At 35.8% G+C, this 22,278-nt stretch overlaps 1 pseudogene; it reads left to right on the top strand.

Moving 5' to 3' along the window:
• The first annotated feature begins 7,606 nt into the window (after positions 1-7,606).
• LOC127975479 (protoporphyrinogen oxidase-like) lies at positions 7,607-16,930 on the top strand (annotated as a pseudogene).
• Positions 16,931-22,278: the final 5,348 nt, after the last annotated feature.

Raw genomic sequence — 22,278 nt, 5'->3', positions numbered from 1 at the left:
CACCTCAAGGGTCTCTGGTTGGTCTCTTTGTGTGAATCCGTGAAAATAATGAATAATAGCGAGCACTTCATCCTCTCATATAAAAACAGAGTGACATAAGTGCCTTTTCAGAACACAACAGATGCCTATGAAATCAGATCCGGGAACATACAGACCTTTATAATCACGTGAGTCTGTGGTTGTGTTGTCTGTGAAGTCCAGTGTGTGAAACTTGTTTCTACTTCAATGCTCAAGAGCACTTTGCCTAGTTTTGGCCTAATCTGAGTTAGTGGCAGCTCTGTTTATTACAGCTTTTTTCCTAATCTAATTCCCGCCCGCTGCCATGACAACAGCATACACACAAGTATCCAAAACAAGGGAGGGTTCACAACATGTGCTACACACATAAAAATAAAAATCCTCAGTTCCCTGAGGTGGCTCTGAGTCTCTGACACTGTGAAAAAGGACACAGCAATGTCCCCAGGTGATCCTGTCTCAAGTTTGTGTTGAACTAATACCAGCTTGATCTCACCAGCTTTCTCTCTATCATTCTTTCTTCTGTCCCCATTTTTCCACTGCTTTCTGTCCCTCCCTCCCTTTCCTTCTGCCATCTTGATCCTCATTGAAATGCAATTCTGGGGGTGTAATCATCATAGAAACACATTCTGATAGTATGGTGGATGAAGGAGAGGCCGGTCTTTCTCTGCTTTCATTTTCTGTCACTTAAGTGGAACAGTGTATAGCGAAATACAAAGAATATTCTGCATTTACTTAAAAAAGTGCTCTTTTACAGACAAAACTCTCATTTATATACAAGAAGCCTCGGCAATATTTGGACACTTAAGCCAAACTGTAATATAAACTAAAGATTTGTAATAAATTATCTGACTTACCATTCAAAATAAAAAATGTGTACTATATTCTCTTGTATTCTTTTATTACATATATATGTTATAGATAAAAAAAAAATGTGTAACTGAATGTGTAAGGCAACTGTTTTATTACATATCGGTTTTATATATATATATATATATATATATATATATATATATATATATATATATATATATATATATATATATATATATATATATATATATATATATATATATATATATATATATATAATAGATTTGTAATAACACAGCTGGCTTACACATACAGTTATACTTTGTTTTTATATTGTATATCATTGATATAATATTGTATTAAGTTGAATTTTGAGTGATAAGTCAACTCTTTTATTTAGTGTAATTTACATTATGTGTGTGTGTACAAAACAATTTATAGGTTATACACGTGTGTATATATATAATTGACATTTATATTCACATAATATTGTGTGTATTTATATACACACATATACACATTTACATTTATTTTACCTGAAGCGAATTACAAAGTAGAAGCAATCAGACCAAAGAGAGAGCAACAATATACAAGTGCTGTGAAAAGTCTAAGTCAGTCTAGCACAGTGTACATGGCAAGGTTTTTTTTTCCTTTTTTTATAAATAAATTAAACCAAAACGAACAGATTATTAATTGGTCAGGTGATGGCAAAAAAGATGTGTCTTTAGATGTTTTTTTGAAAATGCTCGGATTGAGATAGGCAGGTCGTTCCACCAGGAAAAGGTCTGTGAGAGTGATTTTGTGCCTCTATTTTGAGATGGCACCACGAGGCATCGTTCACTTGCAGAACGCAAGCCTCTGGAGGCCGTGTAGGTCTGAACTAGTGAGTTTAGGTATATTGTTGCAGTGCCAGTGGTTGCCTTGTAGGCAAGTATCAGTACCTTGAATTTGATGTGAGTGGCTATTATTACCCAGTGCAAGCTATCAAAACAAGCTAATAAAAAGGGGTGTGTTGTGAGCTTTTTACATGCAGGAAGGCCCGCCAAAAGAGTCCAATAGCATAGTCTGGAGAGAACAAGAGTTTGGACAAGGATTTGTGCGTTTAACTGATCATCCATCACAACTCCAAAGTTCCTTGCTGTCCTGGAAGGAGTTATGGTTGACGAACCTAGCTGTATGTAGAGGTTGTGATGAAGTGCTGGGTTGGCTGAGACCACGAGCAGTTCTGTCATAGCAAGGTTGAGTTGAAGGTGATGGGCCTTCATCCAGCCAGAAATGTCTGTCAGACAGGCTGCAATGCAAACAGCGAGCAGCAACCTCCCACTCTCTCTTGTGAAGCCAATAATGAAGTGACCAAAAGTGTAATTCATCGACTGGCCGATTGAGGCTGGCTGCAAAAGAAAGACAGTCCCATAGACTCCCCATGTTAAAATGTCCAACTTTACAGCAGAAAAAAAAAACGTTAACAGCCTGGTGCAAAAAATTATTTTGGTCTATATAGCTAATTTTACCCTTCATGACAACTGTGAGGGGGGTGAATCTTTTTTTATAACTCATCCATTTAAACTATATTAAGCTTTAAAGTTCTGCATAATTAAGGGGCCACTAGAGTGACGGGTGGATTGCCAGTGCTGTCGTGCTAGTTGGGCGTGGTTTCAGCAACCAGCTCACGACTTTTTGCCTATTTTTGATTAACCCAGAGTGATGCACGGTGATGCGCTGCCAAGGTGGCGACAGCTCACTCAGCCAACTTTTGGTTTCAAAAACTCTCCTCGGAAACCTATGGGAGATGTCACGGACACTATGTCCATGTTTTTTTACAGTCTATGGCAAATAGCTATTGTCGAATCATCTGGTTAGAATGAGAAGTAGAGTTGACTGTCATCAGCATAGCAATGATAAGAAAAGCCATGCTTCTAAATGACAGATTATAAAAGAAGACATAAAGATGGAGAAGAGAGGTGGTCCAAGCACTGAGCCTTGAGGAACCCCAGTAGCAAGAAGTTGTGACTTAGAAACCTCACCCCTCCAAGACACCCTGAAAGGCCTACCAGAGAGGTAAGACTTGAACCACTGGAGTGTGGTTACTGAGATGTCCACCTTCATGATGGTGGACAGGGGGATCTGGTTGTTAACTGTCTCAAAAGCAGCAGACAGATCCAGCAAGATGAGTTCTGAGGATTTGGAAGCTGCTTTTGCTAGTCTCAGGGCTTCAGTAACCGAGAGCAGTGCAGTCTCAGTTGAGTGGCTCCTTTGAAGCCAGATCGGTTGCTGTCCATTAGGTTGTTCTGTGCAAGAAACATAGAGAGTTGGTTAAACACAATGAATGGAAGAAGGGAAGAGAGGGTTTCTTAAGCAGTGGTGTTACCCAAGCCTGCTTGAATGCTCTGGTAAATGTACCAAAGTGAAAAGAGGTGTTGATAATGTGAGTGAGTGCGAGTATAACTGAAGAAGAAGTGGAGAGGAGGAGGAGAGAGAATGAGTATTTGTGGTTATGATGTTTTTGTCAGTTTGTGGTGTGGCGAATTGGCCGCTGATGGTTCTTGTTTTATTCATGAAGAATATTGGAAAGTCATCAACAGTATGAGTTGATGGAGGGGGTGGAGGAAGACAAAGAAGAAAAGAAAAGATTTTGAAAAGTGTGATAGTCAGAACAGTGGTTAATTTTGTTGTGGTAGTATGTTGTTTTAGTAGTAAATTAGTAGTAACAACACCATCTTGCAGAGAAGGAGGAGAGGAGTGACTGATATACACTAAGGTCAATAGAGTTTTTTGAGTCTAGAACATTGTTTCCAAAGAACATCAGACAGCCAGGGGGCAGAGGAGGTGGTGCGTGCTGGTCTGGATGGAAGGGGGCAAAAGTTGTCTAAGCAATCATATAGCCTTATTATTATACATATACATATTTATGCATATTTTCATATTATTTATATTACATTGAATTAAATATAAACACACAGCACATTATATTATATTATATATGTATTTATATATTTAATTTTATTTTGGGTTGTCATACATTAGTTTTATCATGCTAATTATTAATGCAATGTTTGTTTGAACCTGAGGGTAAACAACTTCATACGTTAAAATAAAATAATAAGGACCAGCTGTTTATGAAAAATTGCACAAATAGTTAAGTTAGATCTGACAAAAGGTCAGAAATCATGGGTTTTCCAATTACATTTGGTTTGTTATTTCTGATGCAATGGCATTTATACATTAAAATAAGGCCTAAGTGTCAAAATGCTTTTGGGGCCACTAAACAAGCTTTAGTCTTTACTGTAGAATCAGAAATGCACTACATCATATGCTGTTCCAAAATGTCTTTTCAATTCTCCTTGCTTCTTCATACCCAGAATGCTTGATCTAAATGTGACAGAAAACAGTTTTCCAGCTGGCACATATTTAACTCTGTATGTATATTATAGATAAACCAATTTTATCCTCTGCATCAAGTTCTGTATGAGAGAGAACATTGCATACTGAGGTGTGGCAACATCCGCCTCCACCAACATGGGTACATGGATGCATCATCCCTGCTTCCCCATTGGCTACAGAAAAGGTGGAACGATGACATACAGATCTCAGACAGAGTTCAGCCATTGGCCATTAGAAATACAAGGACACGTATGCACACACATACACACACACACTCAGCGCATTGGTTTAGGAGATTGTGTGGGTTCATCAGAACACGCTGAACTAATAAGAAATGCTTAAGATTATTAATGAGGCCTTTGGAATGTGGGCTGAGAAGCCTTTATAATGGAAATGGGCCTGATAGATTATGGCCCAAAAGCTAAAAATACTCCCACACCCCCCTTTTCCCCAAGTGCTATTTGTCCTGCTGAGTTTGGCACGTCCTTTTGATGTTGAACAGCACGTGAGGTCTAAAGTAGCAGGTGCAGTTGCAGGAGAGTAAATCTCACAGAAACATGTCTAGGCCACATTTTGCCCTAAAATCTAAATATATAAAATTAATAACTTATTTTTTATGGCAGTTCTCATTATTATAATGCTTCCAGACAATTATTTTATTTTATTAGTCATTTAAACATTTTTGTTGTGCTATAATGTACTTTACTTATTTATTGGTTAAATTAGACAAAATATAATGAGAACTGTAAAATAAGAAAATAATTCATGTATACATTGTGAATCAATTTTAATTAGATAAATGAATATGTATATATATATATATATATATATATATATATATATATATATATATACATATATACATATATATATATACACACACACACATTGACATAAGATTTTACACATATTGAAATATGGTCAAACAAATGTCTAAAAAAAAATCTTGATGATAATAAAACAGAATATCCTAAAGCAAAATGCAACAACAATTTTAACATTTCTATGATTTTGTTGTTGTTTTTGGCATGAAATGTGATGTTTTTAACAGCATTCTTGAGATGGAAATGCGCTTTGTGCACCTGTCTTTGCATGTCTTCTCTTTCCAGGGACGAATTACAATTGACATGGAGCTTCACCTTCCCAAAAATGCCAAAATCCTACCCAAGTCCAACCCATTAGTCCACTATGACGTGTTCCTTTATAAAGTGCCCAAATCGCCAGCGCACGGGAAGGTAAAGCACAGGGTGAGATGGGAGGACTGTAAATACTGTGTGTACGAGTCTCCCTTCTACAGGCCCATCAGCACACGCTCACTGCCTGCAATCATCCACAAGAGGACCTCGCAAGGACATGCCATGCACTCTGAGCAGAGACTATGATCAACATAAAGTTGTCCTTATGGTGCTTGATCAACACTATACTATCTTTATAAAATGGTGCTCAGATAGTAAATATGTAGTATCAGCTGAATGTAATAAGATCAGGAGAAGCCATTCTCTTAATACTAATTAAAAGCACTGTACCATAATGCATGAAATGCACAGCGAATGTTTCTCCAAATAAGATGGTCCCTGAGCTAAGAATTTATCATCGGCAGATTGTTTAAAAAAAAAATTTCTGCAAACAATAAATCTGACTTTTAAACAGATAGCCTCTTGTTTTTGCACACATGCACTTTTTGTAATTTATACCATGGTAAACATGTTGAGAAAATAAATGAAAGCTACCACACGATCCACTGCGAAGTATGTGACACACTAAAATCCTGCAAGAAAACACAGAAGACAATCCATGACAAATGTATTTATGAAATTTTAAAGAGCTTTACGTGACTGAATTTAAATTCAAAGCAGGTCCATTGCATGAGGACTTAATTTACCAAGCTACTTTCCACATGCTTACCAAATACGGACAATCTGCCGAACCTGATCTCCGTTTATGAAGTGATGTGTTTTGTGTAACAGCATCGAAGTATGAGGTTCTTACACAGCTCAAGGCAACTTCTTTGTTATGGTAAGTACCCCTAAAACCCCAGAGCTGAGGTATGTATGAGTGTGAACAACGACGTGTGGTCAGAGGGGCCTCCGCAATACCAAAAGCAACAGGACCGTCTCTTGAACCGCAGGGAGCTCCAGGGCCTCTTTGTGTCACATGGGATTAAATTAGCACAGTCCATTAGCTTCTCAGTGACAAAGCTACCGTGGCCTGCTAGTGAAACCTAATACACACACACTCTGTGTCAAAGTTTTGTTTCTCACATATATTACATATTTGTATTTCATAGATCACAGAAAAACTTTAATATTCTCTACAATTAATGTAACTAGTGGGGGCCTAATTAGTAAACTAAAAATCACCCAAAGTCCACCATGATGCAAAAGTGTAATTTGTCAACAACAGTAACACTGCTTGTCTACAAGTGAAATAAATTCTATAAGAATAGCAATAAATAAGTAAAAAGCAGATATGTTCAAACTCGATTCAAATATTATTTAAAAAGTTCAATAATTAAAACGAGGTATATTTTTAATACAAGGCTCCAAAATATGTGAAACAAATGCATAATGTATTTCATACATGTATATTAGCAATTCATTATATATTTGCGCTCTGTGTTTAGAGATAACAAAATGCAACACATCTCTGTTAGTCATCTGAAAAAAAGACAACGATTTAGTAAAAGGCAAGAAAACGGTTACTTATTATCATGGCATGGTCTGTTCTGTCATCTAGTGGTGGAGTATTCCTTTACAATATACTGAGTTAATATACAAACAAGTGCAGAAAGGGATGGGACTTTTATTTTGATACACTCGAACGCTTTTCTCTTTGTGGGCCCTGTCCCAAATGGCACACTCCGGACTTGTGGACTTCCTCAGAGTCCACAATTTGGTGACGTCATGTAGTGCAGGACCCTTGGCGCGAGTCCACAAGGATGTATTGAGAGGTATTTTTGGGACAGACTCGATCGGGTTCGGGGATACAAATTTAACACACAATAAACGTGCGCGAGTTTCAGATGAATTTACAGGTTTAAATATAAATACTAGGTTTACATATGTCTCAGTAAAGCAATGACATTCGGTTCTATTTAATGAATCATAATGCGATTGTATTATTCAACGCGCTATTATTATGTTTGAGATATCAACCACTGGTCGATGACCATACTGCTTGTATAAACTGTACGTAACAAATGGTAAAATATACACCTAGGTCATAAAAACCGTAATGATACCCACACTAGGGGAAGTCCACATGAAGTGTGCCATTTGGGAAAGGGCCAGCTGTTACCACTCCTTTGTCGCTTCAATACGACAAAAGACTTCTGTAACTTATAGCAGAAGACGTGTTTCCCAAATTATACAATTAAATGCAGGTAAAAAATGTAATTTATGTTTATTAATTTAGCAGTTGTTTTGGGTTTTAGGCAAACGTTTCAACATTATTTTGTCTTTCTGTTAATACCCTGTCAGCAAAGAAAAGTGAAATATATCAGAAAGTCCGCAAACATTGTCATTAATCTTTCTTTACATGTTGTTATTTTCATGGATGTTTTGTAGTGTTTCTGTTATATAATGATATAAAATATGCTGTGAGACTTGCCTCAATATATTTTTGTTACTTGACATATATGTTTATATTTTAAGATTTAAGTTTAACTGTCCAATTAACAGATAATGGCCAGTTGGTATTGGGGGACTATATTTTTCTTTGCTCTTTTGTCTGGATATGATAAATGACAGCAGAGTCACCTTATCAGGGGCCACCCCCCATCACTCCCATCCCAACAGCATTGTTAAACACCCTTCCTTCCTAATTATTATCTTTCAAGTCTAGTTAACTGTCAGAGATGCAATAAATATCTATTATGACCAAGTGGCTGAATTTGGCTCAGCTTTAATGTTTATTTTCTTTCTTGGATCAGGAAAGGACAGGTTACATGCTTTATCAGTAGCTTCAGTGTAATAATGCTTGTTATATTATTTACTCATGGACTTGCTGATAGATCGTTGTCGTTTTAGACACTGGTCAGTCTTGTTACAGGGTTGGTAGTGTTTGGAGCTGAATGCAGAAGGTGGTAGCAGTGCTTGGTGGGGGGATCGGGGGTCTGTCGGCCTGTCATCATCTGAGCAAGAGTCCTAATGTCTCCAAGGTAAAGTATCCACCTATAATTTCCATAAAATCTTTAGTCAATCTGCATTTATTTGCAGATTGAACAGTTTATGATTATGATATTGGTAAGATTATTGTTTTTTGAAAGATATATTATGCTCATTATAAGGCTGCATTTATTTGATCTAAAATACAGCAAACAGTAATTGTATTACTATTGAAATTAAGTCTTTTCCATGTTAATGTGTTTTAAAATAGAATTTATTACTGTGATGGTAAAACTGAATTTTAAGCAGCTGTTAGTCCAGTCTTCAGTGTCTGAAATCATTCAAATATTATTCTAATATTTTGTAATGTTATTAATGTTTTCACTGTCACAGATTCTTGCAGAATAAAAGCATAAAAAAAGGTATAGTCCCCAAACTTTTTAACAGTAGGGTAGGTTTAATGTTAAGATAAAAGGCTCTTCAGTTGAAAAATGTAATCCACCTTTTACTGTGTCTAGTGTTTTTATCATTTAGATCAGGGTTCTTCTCATTCCAAGAGCCACTTGTCACCTAATTAATTAATGTGGAACATTTATTCTTAACTTCTTAACTTAACTCAAGAATAATAATTTTGGGGTCAAAATTGAAAGCCGTTAATTTAACACCACAGGCACAACTTTCCTAAAAAGCAAATAAACATTCCCTGCTGCATTTCTCATGGTTCAGAGCTGCTTTGAAGCATCTAGACAGCTTGCAATCACTGATGAAGCAATGACCTTTTTTCATCAGTTTTTAATCAGAAATTTTGCACTTGGTCATGAAGATCAGCAGCACAAATTTTAAGTCAAAATAATAACAAATGTCCTCTAACACTGTACACCACACTCCACCTCTGCTGATGTAGATCATACTGCTGGAGAAATCTGGGAGATGTGGGGGTTGGTTGAGCTCCATACGGAGAGATGATGGGGCCGTGTTTGAACAGGGACCTCGAGGCATGTGACCTGCTGGTGCTGTCGGCCGGAACACTCTAAATTTGGTATGCAAATATGTATTAATGTGCATGGTCATGGAGAAATCTATGTGAATTTTAGAATTTTAATTCATCACATTCAGGTAATATCTGATATTATTATTGGTTTGGAAAATCCGTTACTACCAACTTAACAAAAATGTTGGGTTTTATCTGTACTGTAAAAATTACTGTAGCTCTTGTTGCTATTATAAAATGGGGAGTCAACAGGAATGTTCAGTAAATAGTTAAGTTTTATAATAATAAACATAATCATAAGGAAAATTTAATTGAATATTAACATTAATTTTCAGTCAACGTTATACAAGAATTGAATTGGTTATTAATGTTGTTCCTTGGCACAGCCACAAGAGGGCCACCATACATTAATTCTAGTCCTTATCAGATGATTTTGTCCTAACAGATGAAGAATATCACAAATGATAGTAAAAGTCAACAATATAGACAATAAAAAAGACCCCCCCCCCCCCCCTTTATTTATTTTTTTCTATTATAGGAAGTGCTGTAAAAAAGTAATATTATGAAATATTGTTACAAACTGTAGTTTAAACTGTTTTCTTTAATAATACATTCTTCTATAATAATACATCACTTATTCCTGTGATGGCAAAGCAGAATTTTCAGCAGCCATTATTTATGAAATTATTGTAATATGTTGATTTCCTGCACAAGAAATATGATGATATGTTTTTTTTAATCAAAATCCATTAATGAATAAAAGGATAAAAAGAACAATAGTAATTTGTAATAATAATCTTTGTAACATAATAAATGTCTTTACTGTCACATTTGACCAATTTAATAGGTCCTAGCGAAATAAAATAATTAAAATATGATAAAATCGTACTGACCTCAAACGTTTGTACTGTAGATTGCAGTACCTAAAGACAGTGCTAAACCAATACTATATATAATTCAATCTCTGTTTATTCCTAATATTATTTAAATTTCCTTACATATGCATTATTTACTCTGATTTACCTGAAGTACCTTAAGGAAATGTGCAAACTGCATTCCAGGAGACAGAAAAAACTGTATTTATCTACTTTTCCTCAGGCTTTTAAAGATAAATGCTCATATTTATGAAGAAGGACTTTTCTAGTTATTGTTTTCTTGTGCAGGTCTCTGAGTTGGGTCTTGAGTCTGAAATCCTGCCTGTTGCAAAGGATCATGTGGCGTCTAAGAACCGCTTCCTGTATGTGACGGGACAGCTGCACAAGATGCCATCGGGACCTGGGTGAGAAGAAACTCCATTCTGTGTGCAGCTACCTGTTTGAATTCAGAAATATTTCTTATCTTGTTCTCCTTTCCTCTAGTGGGGTTATCCGCACCATCCCTCCTTTCTCCCGACCCATAATTCAGAGCGTTCTGAAGGAGATACTGATCAGGAAAGGGAGAGAGGAAGATGAATCTGTGCATGCGTTTGTGTCCAGACGACTGGGTTCTGAGGTGAGAACTAGCATGGAGAATTAACGACCTGTTAAATGATCCATTCTGTCCTTGTCCTGTGTGACATGCTTTGCTGCCATGACAAATCAGTCTCAAGTGTGTAGCGACAGGAGAGAATCTGAGGCCACCTGATTGTCTCTCTCCATGAAGCTGGCTGATGTAGCCATAGACAGTCTGTGTAGAGGAGTTTTTGCTGGAGACAGCAGACGGTTGAGTGTACGGTCCTGCTTTCCACCTCTTTATGAAGCAGAGCAGTCTCTGGGCTCCATTGTGTTGGGCATGCTGATGGGTTCAGGTGAGGGCGTAGAAGGGCTTTTAGGCAGAAACCTAGTGTTCACCTAATCTGCCACCATGCAATGCATTAATATGACTTTGGATTTATATTTGCTACTTTTAAAGAGCATTTTAAAGAGCATTTCAGCTAAATGTTTAAGACAAATGTGTATCCTTTTGGCCTTTATATTCTGTATATTAACAATAATAATTATCATTAACAATCATTGTGAAAAATGTTATAAAAATACAATTAATAATAATAGCAGCAAACAAAATAATTTTAATTAAAAAAAATTACAAAACGTGTTTCTAAATAGTTTAATATTGTTTAAAAATGTTGTTGTCGTAATTGAATGTAACGCTATATAATGTATTATCAATTTAATGGAAATATATATCCATTATAGCAATTGTATTTGCAATTCGCATATAATGATGACATTATGTTATGATATTTATATATTCATGGTTACACCTTTAAAAACCATAATACATAAAAGTGTTTTTTTATTTACTTTTTTAAATAAATTTTATATTTGTTTATCATTAATAGTTAATTATTTATTAAGCTTTTATAATGTATTTTAATCGTGATTGCAATTACTTATGGATAATTTATGTTTATAATTATTTATTTAAAAGATTTTGGAATTTGTTGTTTATTATAAAGATTTTAATATACCTTCTGCAATGCATTATTGATCAGATTTAATAGAAAGTGTTACTGATTAATGTTTGTTTGTATTCATATTATATAAGGAGGTGGTCCTAAAATAGTCCCTTCTGACCTGGCAAAGAGAGCATCTAAAGAGTCCTGAACTCAGTGGTCTCTTAAAAGAGGCATGCAGGCATTCCCAGAGGCCTTGGAGGACATGCTGAAGAGACGAGAACGAGTGGAGCTTCATCATCATGCCAAAGTGAAGAGTCTGAATGTGATCGGTGGATGCTGGGAGGTGAGATGATGGCCCAGAAGGAAGACATAACATATTTTGACATTCAACCTAGATGGACTGACTGAACATATTTTAGTTCATCAGTTACGATGAAGAAACTCTGTGTTGTTAAACTAGTTTTTAAATATATATTTTAAATAGATCAAACTAGATGAAGGCATCTCTCTGAAAGCTGATCATGTGATTTCTACACTACCTGCATCAGGTAAATCCTCTCATTTTACAGTGGTGTACTCCAATGTTTCCTATTGTGGTACACAGCATTGTGCTTCATTTTAATTGCTTTTAATTTAGTGAGTTTATCTAATATTTGATACAAGTTGAAAAAAGTCCAATAGAAATGCGTTAACATTCACATTTACTGTGTGTAATCTCACGTTCAATTCACATAGCGTCTTCCCAACTGAAGTTAAATGCGATCACTGCTGCTGTGGCGCTGTAGATTCAGACACTGCTCTCTACCCAGACAACATGTGTATTAATAGAAAGTAGATTTTTACTTTCATTTATTTATGTATTTTTATTTATTTAACCAGAATTGGCCTCTGTGCTGCCCCCTGCTGCTCAACCCCTGTCAGAACAGCTGCGATCCATCACTTCTGTAAATGTTGCTGTGGTGAATTTGGAATATGAAGGCTTCATCCTTCCTGTTACCGTAAGACTTCACTTAGTGATTTTAAATACATGAGAAAAAAAATAATGTAGACCCCTTAACCATTAAACACTCAAGTCTTGTTGTTGTTTTTTTCAGTTCATATTCTCATTGCCTGGAAGATCTTTCCTGACTGTACATACATCAGTACTTTATGTATGTTTACTCACTTTTAATATTGAGTAATTTATTTCAGGGCTTTGGACATTTGGTGCCTTCCTCTGAAGATCCTGGTGTGTTGGGAGTGGTGTACGACTCTGTTCCCTTTCCACAGCACAGTCGGAGTGGAGGATTGACAACTAGACTGACGGTGAGACTGACCTCTCATATACAGAAAGGTTTTTCTACCTTCTACGTTCAGTAGATTTATATATATATATATATATATATATATATATATATATATATATATATATATATAGAATAGAATAGTTTTATTCTGCAGACACATTAAATTTGCCAAAAGTGACCGTAAATACATTTACATTGTTACAAAACAGTCAAAAGCTAAAAGTAAAGCAGCACATCTGTTTTCAACAGTAATGATAATAATAAATGTTTTCTGAGCATCAAATCCGCATATTGAATGATTTCTGAAGACTGGAGTAATGATGCTGAAATTTCAGCCTTGTCATCACATCACATTTTAATATATATTAAAATAGAAAACCGCTATTTTAAATTGCAGTCTTATTTCACTTTTTATTTTTATTAATTCATTTTTTTATTTAGCAATTTTGAGCAAATGAATACAACCTTGGTGAGCATGAGACCTTTGAACAGTAGTGTACAGTTTATTTTACATTATCTACAAATATAAAATGTATTTTCATAAGATATTATTGTTAAATGTGTATTATAAAATATTTTATTATTTTTATTATAAAATAAAAAGGTAAAGCATTTAGGTGGGGACAAGGCTAAAAATAGAAAATCTGGCAAAACATAAGGAAACTAAATTGAAAAAACATTGTTGAATATTTGCCGGTTTAGAAAATGAACCTGATGCTCTCGAAGGTCTCTGGAGAAGTGCATCTCTAAACCAATAGCCCCATCAGTGATTTGTGAGTCTCTTACATGAATTATTCTCCCTTCCCCTATCAGGAACATATTACATGCAGTAATAAAAATAGCCTTCGGTACTCGCCTAAGGTGCTCACAACAACAAAAATTGCCAATGCATTATTAATTTCTCACTCACTTAAATCATTATTAATTTAATAGTTAGTTGTCCTTTGCTCAGAGCATGTTGTTTTTCCTCTGCTTGAAAACATCTCTATAGTGGACAGGCTAAAAACTTCTAGATTCAGAGTGCCATTAGAAGAGCTGAAATATGCTTTGAGCAGTGTTAGCAACCTGAATAAGAGAATGCTACTCCCTCCAGCTGGGGATTCAGTCCTCCTGTGAGTGGATGTTATGAGGATGATCCAGCTGTTATCAGCACAGTAGCCATTTCTGTGAATGGTGTTGTTTTCTAGTGTAATTACTAGCTGTTTGTGTGTGTGTGTGTTTGAATGAAGGTGATGATGGGGGGCGCGTGGTTTGTGCAGACGTTTGGTCATCCTGATTCAGCGACGAAGCAGACGCTGTTGGATCGAGCCACCCAGGCTGTGACCTCTCACCTGGGCGTAAACTCTCAACCTGTATGGAGCTGCGCCGCTTTACACAAGGTGAGACTGTGTGTTTAAATAACGCAAAAAGCCATTGAGGCTGCGCAGTACAGTGATTTTACAACATGCAAAGCGGTGTGCCTTAAACCCCACATTCTCTGTAAACATGGCCATGAGTAGCTTATTACTATTATAAAATATGCAAATATAAATAAAACAACATATGCTCATTGGAAATACATGCCTCTATACATTTCAGCAAAACTCAAAAAACTTCTTATTCAGATGAATCGCTGCAGTTTCCAGTTGAAATCCAAAGTTTTCACCGACCAACGTAAATGTATTTTGTAAATATGAACACATTTTTGACTGCAAACTTCTCTGGAATTGGAGGTGTATTTTTTATTTATATTTTTTCTATAAATGTTATATGTAAATATTCAAACAAACATAAAAACTGTTATTTTTATGGATACATAAGTGAAATTATATATTAATAAAACAAAAAATTATAGATTTGTAAGACAATTTATATTTTCATTAAGGATAATTTAAAAAACAAAATAATACTAAAATATAATAATAATAATACTAACAATAATATGTGTTTTTGTTTGTTTTATGTATATATGTGAATATGTCTGTAAACATGGCCTTCAGTTGGTTATAGCTGTTATGAAATTGCAAACGTGAAATAAAGTTGTCAAGGTTCAGTTACTACTACTACTACTAACAATAATATTTTTTAAATACTATATATATATATATATATATATATATATATATATATATATATATATATATAACAATTTTTTTTAAGGAACACATATTATGGAACACTTTTCTTGCTCTTTTGAAGTAAGAGTCTGTTCATTAAAAAGTGTTGAGTCAATCATAACAAAGCATTTATACATGCAATTCCTAAAGATACTAAAATAGCAAAAATATCCAGTGTAATTCTCCGGGTCAGAGAAAGGGTGTAAAACATTTGTGTAAAACTAAATTAAACCGTTTGGTGGATCTGTGAAGAAAAATTAAATTGCTACAAAAGTCTAGAATATGGCCCCATTAGTTCACATTCACCTGAAGAACGTCCAAAAAATCTTTACTCTCCAAGCTCTGGCTTGAGTCAGCCATGCATAGCATCAGCTTTATGGAGCTAACAGCCATCAGATGCCCTCAGTCGTCTCTCTGGGGTTCTGTTCTGACATAAATCAAGGCAGATAGTCCATTTCTTTAAACAGTCCCCCTGCCCTCCCTCTCTGTGGTTCTGGGAGTTCAGTGAGGGCTCCGGGAGGGTCACTGATTTCAGGCCGGAGATGACAGACTGGCACTGGGGGGCGAGAGGAGCAACTAGCTGCTCTACTTCATTTCTGACTGACTTCTTCTTAATTATATGGTCATAGAGCAAGAAGAAAATTTCAACCTTACTGTGCCCACACACACATACTCTTACATTTTTTCATGCTACATTGTCTCATTGTCTTTTGAACAGTTTAATTACCCTTATATACTCTCACAAAGAGAAGAGATATTCAGGCTTCTACTTTATCTGGAATCTCATATCTGAAAGAGTTTCTTTTTTTTTTTTTTTTTTTGATTAATGAATGTCATTTCTTCTGTGTTTTTCTCTGCTCTGTCGTTCCTGTTATTAAATTATTTTATCTCTGCCATTCTCTTTTCAGACCTGCATTCCGCAGTATCATTTAGGACACTGGAAACGACTTGGTGAGTTATTAAACACACATACTCTTTCCACTATCCTTTCTCTGAGTCATGTAAATGAGAGACAGTTGTGTGTGCCATTTTCTTATTTTCAGAGAAGATGAGGCAACACATCAGCAACCACAATCTGCCCCTCACACTGGCGGGAGCTTCCTACGATGGTGTCTCTGTCAATGATGTTGTATTTAGTGGGTGGGCTGCAGCTGAGTGTCTCAATGGGAAAACATGACGTACACAACTTCATTTGGTCTGCTTTTGTTGAAGATTTAGGGCTTTGTGAGATGCATTTTGTGATTCCTGAGAAGGAATCTAGGCTGAGATGAAGTGCCATCAGATCAGGCTGCACTAAATAATAAAACATTTTGTACTGAAAATTTCACACCATTACTCTGAAGTGGTTTCAATGGCAAATTTACAACTTATATTTTGCATCTGAGCCAAGCAGCAGATTGGAAATGGCTGTGACCATCTGCATTGTCATTGACTTTCAAAGGGCAAAAAAATTCAAAGTATACTGTTACTCCGAGAACCAGACCTTTAATGGGTGCTTGAGAGCCATTTGTTTTGCATTTCTCTTAATGTGTCACAACGCCTTGATTTGTGATAATATTATATCACAGAAATGCACAAGTATGCCTTTTTGCCTTTTACATGCAGTAATTGTGAGACATGAGTGAATGCAATTTTATTTTGCATTGTTACATTATGGATCCACATGCAATGGAGACTGACTGCACTGTTTTCAGCCTTAGGTGCTTATGGTGAATGTGACTTTTTGTGTAATATGTAACTCGGCAATAATTCCATGACATATTTTTTTTCTGACAACCTCTTAATAAATGATAATGTGTTTTTGTGTGATTGCCTCAGAGCAATGGCTCTTTGAGTATGATAAATAAATGAGATGTGTTTGGTTTGATGTGTGTAATGTGGTTAAATTCTGACAGTAAATTCCAATTCAAGAGTGCCAGTTCAGTTTAAAGCAAAGATGCTTGCAGCTAAACAGGAGTTATGATTAATAAAACAGAATTAAATGAAATATTTAATGTTCAAATTACACAAGTCCACCCCCTGAAACCATTATCTGATAAATGGCAAGTTCACCTTGGAAAATGATTGTATGCAATGACATGCTTCTGTTGTTTTCACCTCTGGGTCTGTTGACAGCTCACTTGGAAAGTTATTCGACAGAAGGTACAACATCGAACAAAGACAAAGAAAGCTGCGCCTGCCAGCAACCTTGAAATGTATTGTTCCTCATTGGTTTCGTAATTCGCACTTTTTAAGTGATTTCCCTTCCTGTCTGGCTCACACCGCTGCGATTTTGATCGTCAATACTTGTTGAAGAGAGGTGTGCTATTACTTTTTCAATTGGATTTATGATAAATTGTGCAAAAAATCCCATAGATTTACATTGTAGAACCCAAGCCATTTGCAGAACCAGAATACCACCTAGCAACTGCATAGCACTGTGACGAAAGCACTCAATACATCTAAGCATCAACCCAGCAATGAGTTTTGTATGGTCAAACACTATGTTTGAGATGTAAAATCTGAATGTTTCTTAGGGATTTTATGCTACACAATCATGATGAGTCTAAACTATTAAATTGAATAGCTTTTTATTTTTTGATATAGCCTAATAATCAACACTCGAATAAAAAAAAAAAAAAAGTATGTAAACATGTAAATTGTGGATTTACTATTAACTTCTAAATCTAATCATAAAAGTTATATTAGTTGTTGAAGAGTGAGTGAAATAAGTATTTGATCCCCAAGCAAAACATGACTTGGTGCAGAAACCTTCTTGCCAAGCACAGAGGTAAGATGTTTTTTGTAGTTGTCACCAGGTTTGCTCACATCTCACGAGGGATTTTGATCCACTCCTCTTTACAGATTCTCTCGAAATCTTTAAGGATTTTCGGCTGTTGTTTAGTAACTCGAAGTTTCGGGGACCTCCACAGATTTTCTGAAGGATTGATGTCTGAAGACTGGCTGGGCCACTCAGTGACCTTCATGTGCTTCTAGTTGAGCCACTCCATTGTTGTCTTGGCGGTATGTTTCAGAATAAGAATCAGAAAGAGCTTTATTGCCAAGTATGCTTGCGCATACAAGGAATTTGTTTTAGTGACATAAGCTTCCAGAGACAACAACACACAGAAAATAAAAATAAGATGAGAATTAAAAAAGACAAAAAAGTAAAAATAAAGAAATGTTATGTACAGTTGTGCTATAGATGAATAGAATGAGATGCAGGGATATACTAGGATGGAAGTGGTAATAGTATGTATTATATAATGTTATTGCACATTTTTATTGCATAGTGTGGGGAACATATAACAGTTTATAATGTAGATTTCCTGGGTGAAGAAACTGTTCTTGTGCTTGACTGTCCTGGTATTTGGGGCTCTGTAGCAGAAAAACATCACCAAAGCATAATGTGTCCACCTCTGTGTTTGACTGTAAGGATGGTTTTTTCTCCCTTCAAACACGGTAAGTTGGCAAAGAGCTCATTTTTGGACTCATCTGACCACAGCACTTTCTCCCAAGACTTCTCTGAATCATTTTGATGTTTTTTGGCAAACCTTAAACCTGCACATGTTCCTTCTTGAGCAGGGGAACCTTGCGAGTGCTGCAGGATTTCAATCCATTGCAACGTAGTGTGCTACCAATGGTTTGGATGGCGACTGTGGTGACTTAACTGCTTTAAGATCTTTAACAAGCTCCACCCGTGTAGTTCGGGGCTGATCCCTCACCTTTCGCAAGATCTTGCACAGAGCTCCAGACAGAGGTCAACTGATGGTTGTTTTGTATTTCTTCCATTTCCGAACAATCGCACCAACAGTGTTCTCCTTCTCACCAAGCCACTTGCTGATAGTCTTATTGAATATGTGGAGAGCTTAGCCAGTGATCCAAATATCTGCAGTTCTGTAATTTATCATTGTTATATTTCATGCCCACCCTTCCCATATGTGCATTAATTTAAATAATAAAAAGAACAGCATATGTTTATGTCTAAAATGTTGGGGAAAAAAGAAACATATGGCTGTAAAAGAGTATGTGGAACAGCATGAAAGAGACACTTTGGCACTGCTAGACAGTCATCTGATGTGTGTAGGAATCGTTTTTAAAATTCCCCGTGGAGCGGTTGGCAGCGTCTTCTGCTGAACTCCTGACAGAATCAGCATTGTTAAGATGCCTGGCATCGGATTTGCTGTGAGATGTTTTGTCCCTCTGTTTTATTTTTGGGCCACTTAAGACCATTTTATCCTGGTTTGTTTATTCAGCTTGAGGCAGGCAAAACAGATGCAGGGTGTACCGAAACTTAGCTTATACGATGACTGTCTAAAATATTCTCTTGGTCAATTGCAGCATATTTTTGAACAAAAGATTTTGTATGATGATGACTACTAAACTGTATAATTGATTGGCGACTCTGGCAGATTTCATATATTTATATAGATGGCTTTTGATGTATCTAACAATTGTAATTTGTTTCTCATAATTCTGACTTAATATGATCTTAATATCCTACAGTTGGGCTTTATTATTCATAATTTTGGCTTTATATTTATATTTGGCTTTATCCTGTTAACTGTCACTCACGTTTTTGAAGATAGACTTGAATGTGCATGATACAAACCTAAATTTTTATAATTCATGACTGAAAACATTTTGTATAATGATTTTGATGTGCCATTTACATGGTAATGCAATGTCTGAATTAAAAATGGGTTTTAAAGGATGAATTTTGAGATTTTATGTTTTCAAGTGATATATAACTTCTGATGATTTCTAAAATGTGATAGAGAAAAAGGCAACGAGGAAGTAATTTTTTTAAACAAAGGTCAAAACTCCTTTTGTAATGTAGATTTCTGAGGGTGCACTCTTGTCATAAATTAATCTATTACTTTTCCTACATAATTTTTAACAAAAAATATTGGTGAAATATATATTTGGGAGTCTTAGACCTTTCCAACGATATATAGTTTGTCAAGATTAGATTAGATTTGATTGTAATATAGTATAGTCAACGTAGGCGTCCCGTATACGGGATGGGGTGACAATTAACAGGTTAAAAGATTTTTTGGTCAAAACTATTTCTTTATATATTTCAGAATGAGTTCATTTCTTAATGTACACTTTGTTCTGAGGTAGGAATGGGCTTCCATATCCGTCCCATTCTTGTGAAATAAATAATTTCGACTCAAATCTGTACTGTATGTTGTGCCTGTTTGTTTATTTGGTAAATAGCTGTATACTTTAGCATGTTGCTAAAGAAGGATTACAAAGGTTGTCCAGTTCATCAGTTGCATAAAATGCTGTTCTAAATGTTCAGTGTTGCTGATAAGCCATGCACCAAATCATCATATTTGAATGTTTTCTGAAAATCACGTGTCACTTAAGGCTGGAGTAATGTAAAATAGATTAAAAATAGAAAAATTGTAATCAGATCACATGAATATTGCATTTACTGCATTTTTGATCAAATAAATGCAGACTTGGTAAACATGACATTTTGTCCAAAAAAAAAACACCCAAAATTTTAAAAGGTAATGCTTGTAGTTGTGCTTATGTATCAGCAACTTATCTCTTTTTAAAGGACAATGGCTTCAACAATTCACATTAGAGGTTTAACTGTGTGTAACTTTTGAAGACCTATTAATATTTTGTTTCATTATCCATTTAATTTGCTCATAAATCCATAACAGCATGGGAATTTCCCAAGGGAATGCATGGCTCGAATATGCTAATTCTCTTCCAGGTTTTAGAACTACAGACATCTCTGTTCTGTGGAAATCTGTGGAGCTTTCTGCTTTATGGAATAATCTGGACAGCAATACATGACACTTGACGCTGTCTGCCTCTGGCTGTGAGTATCTTCAGCTCTCCACCTCCATGTTCTCCATATGCATGATCACTGTTACTCTCACATGAGTGGAGTCGTTGGGCAGCGCTGTTGAGAAATGGGGTCAGTTGTCTTTTTCTCCTTTAATATCATTTTGTGAGGCCACAGCGCAATCCCTCTGTTGAGAGAATGACTTGTGAAGATCTCCTAATGTCTGAAAATCACAAACCAAATGGCATATAATTATTATCAGAAAAGCTGTTTGGTGGACTCTGGAATTCTCCTGCCGTCTGCATGTATTTCATGCTCAATCTGGGTCACTAAATACCCCCACGTCTCTTAAGATACCATTTGGCTTCAGTTTCACATTCTCCGAATAAAATATTATAATTAAGATTTGTTTGTGTTTTGACATGCTCTTTTAAGTCAATAGCACGCAGCGCTTTGCATAATAATGTCAAATCCCTTGGAACAGCCAGTTAGATCTTCCCTGGCTTCTTTTTAAGCTTATAAAAGCACACGCAGACCTGGTTTTGAATGCTGTCCTAAATAAAGTTAATAAAGTAAATAAAGCCTCATCTGAATATGTATGTCGCCAAATCTCTGTACGCTTCAGATTCATAATATCATGTCCCATGAAATCCCGTCATCTGGCTCACCTTAAGAAAAACAAACAAATTGCTCTGAATCTCTTGATTTATAAAGCGCCACAGTCCGGGTGTTTGGCAAATAGCCGTGATACCTTAAGACGGATGATTTCCTTTATTCTCGTTTCAGCTCAGCCTTCTGTTATTTTCACCTGTCAGTGTCCCAGAGAGTTTCATTCATCTCTGTTCTTTATTTTTCTTCCCTCTGGTGCCCTTTCTTTTTTCTTTTTTAAAGATGTCTACGCATGTGTCCTTGTTTCTCTTTTTCATTCCACCACATCCATTCAGTTTGCTTCCTACACATACTTATATAAATATAAAATCCATTTCTAAAAGGTCCCTTTTACATGTTTGACATTTATCAACACTCAAATGCCAACATGAAATGACCCTATTTACTTTTTAATTCATGTTACTTAATACACATGCATGTTGTTTCGATTGTTTTTAACCCTTTCTCTCCATTCGTGTTGACTTTAAATATCACAGAGATGATAAACTATCTGCAGGCCAGCTAAAACTTGATCATGCTAAATGTACATGCACATCTTTCTGCATCGTTTAAAGCGTCTGTATTCCTTTACAGTTTTATTTAAACTGTGAATTGATATGCTTTTCTGAGCTATTCATTTCAACACTTCACCCCACATCAACATAGCAAATTTATTGCCGCTGCTGCACCGAAGAGCGTTTGACAAATGGAGATGATTTACCTTTATAATACATTCACGCATCAGGAGCTACATACAAAGATGATAAAATGATTTTG

The sequence above is a fragment of the Carassius gibelio genome, chromosome B16 (genome assembly GCF_023724105.1).
Source record: "Carassius gibelio isolate Cgi1373 ecotype wild population from Czech Republic chromosome B16, carGib1.2-hapl.c, whole genome shotgun sequence".
Taxonomy (NCBI): domain Eukaryota; kingdom Metazoa; phylum Chordata; class Actinopteri; order Cypriniformes; family Cyprinidae; genus Carassius; species Carassius gibelio.
This window is presented reverse-complemented; position numbering and strand designations above follow the sequence as displayed.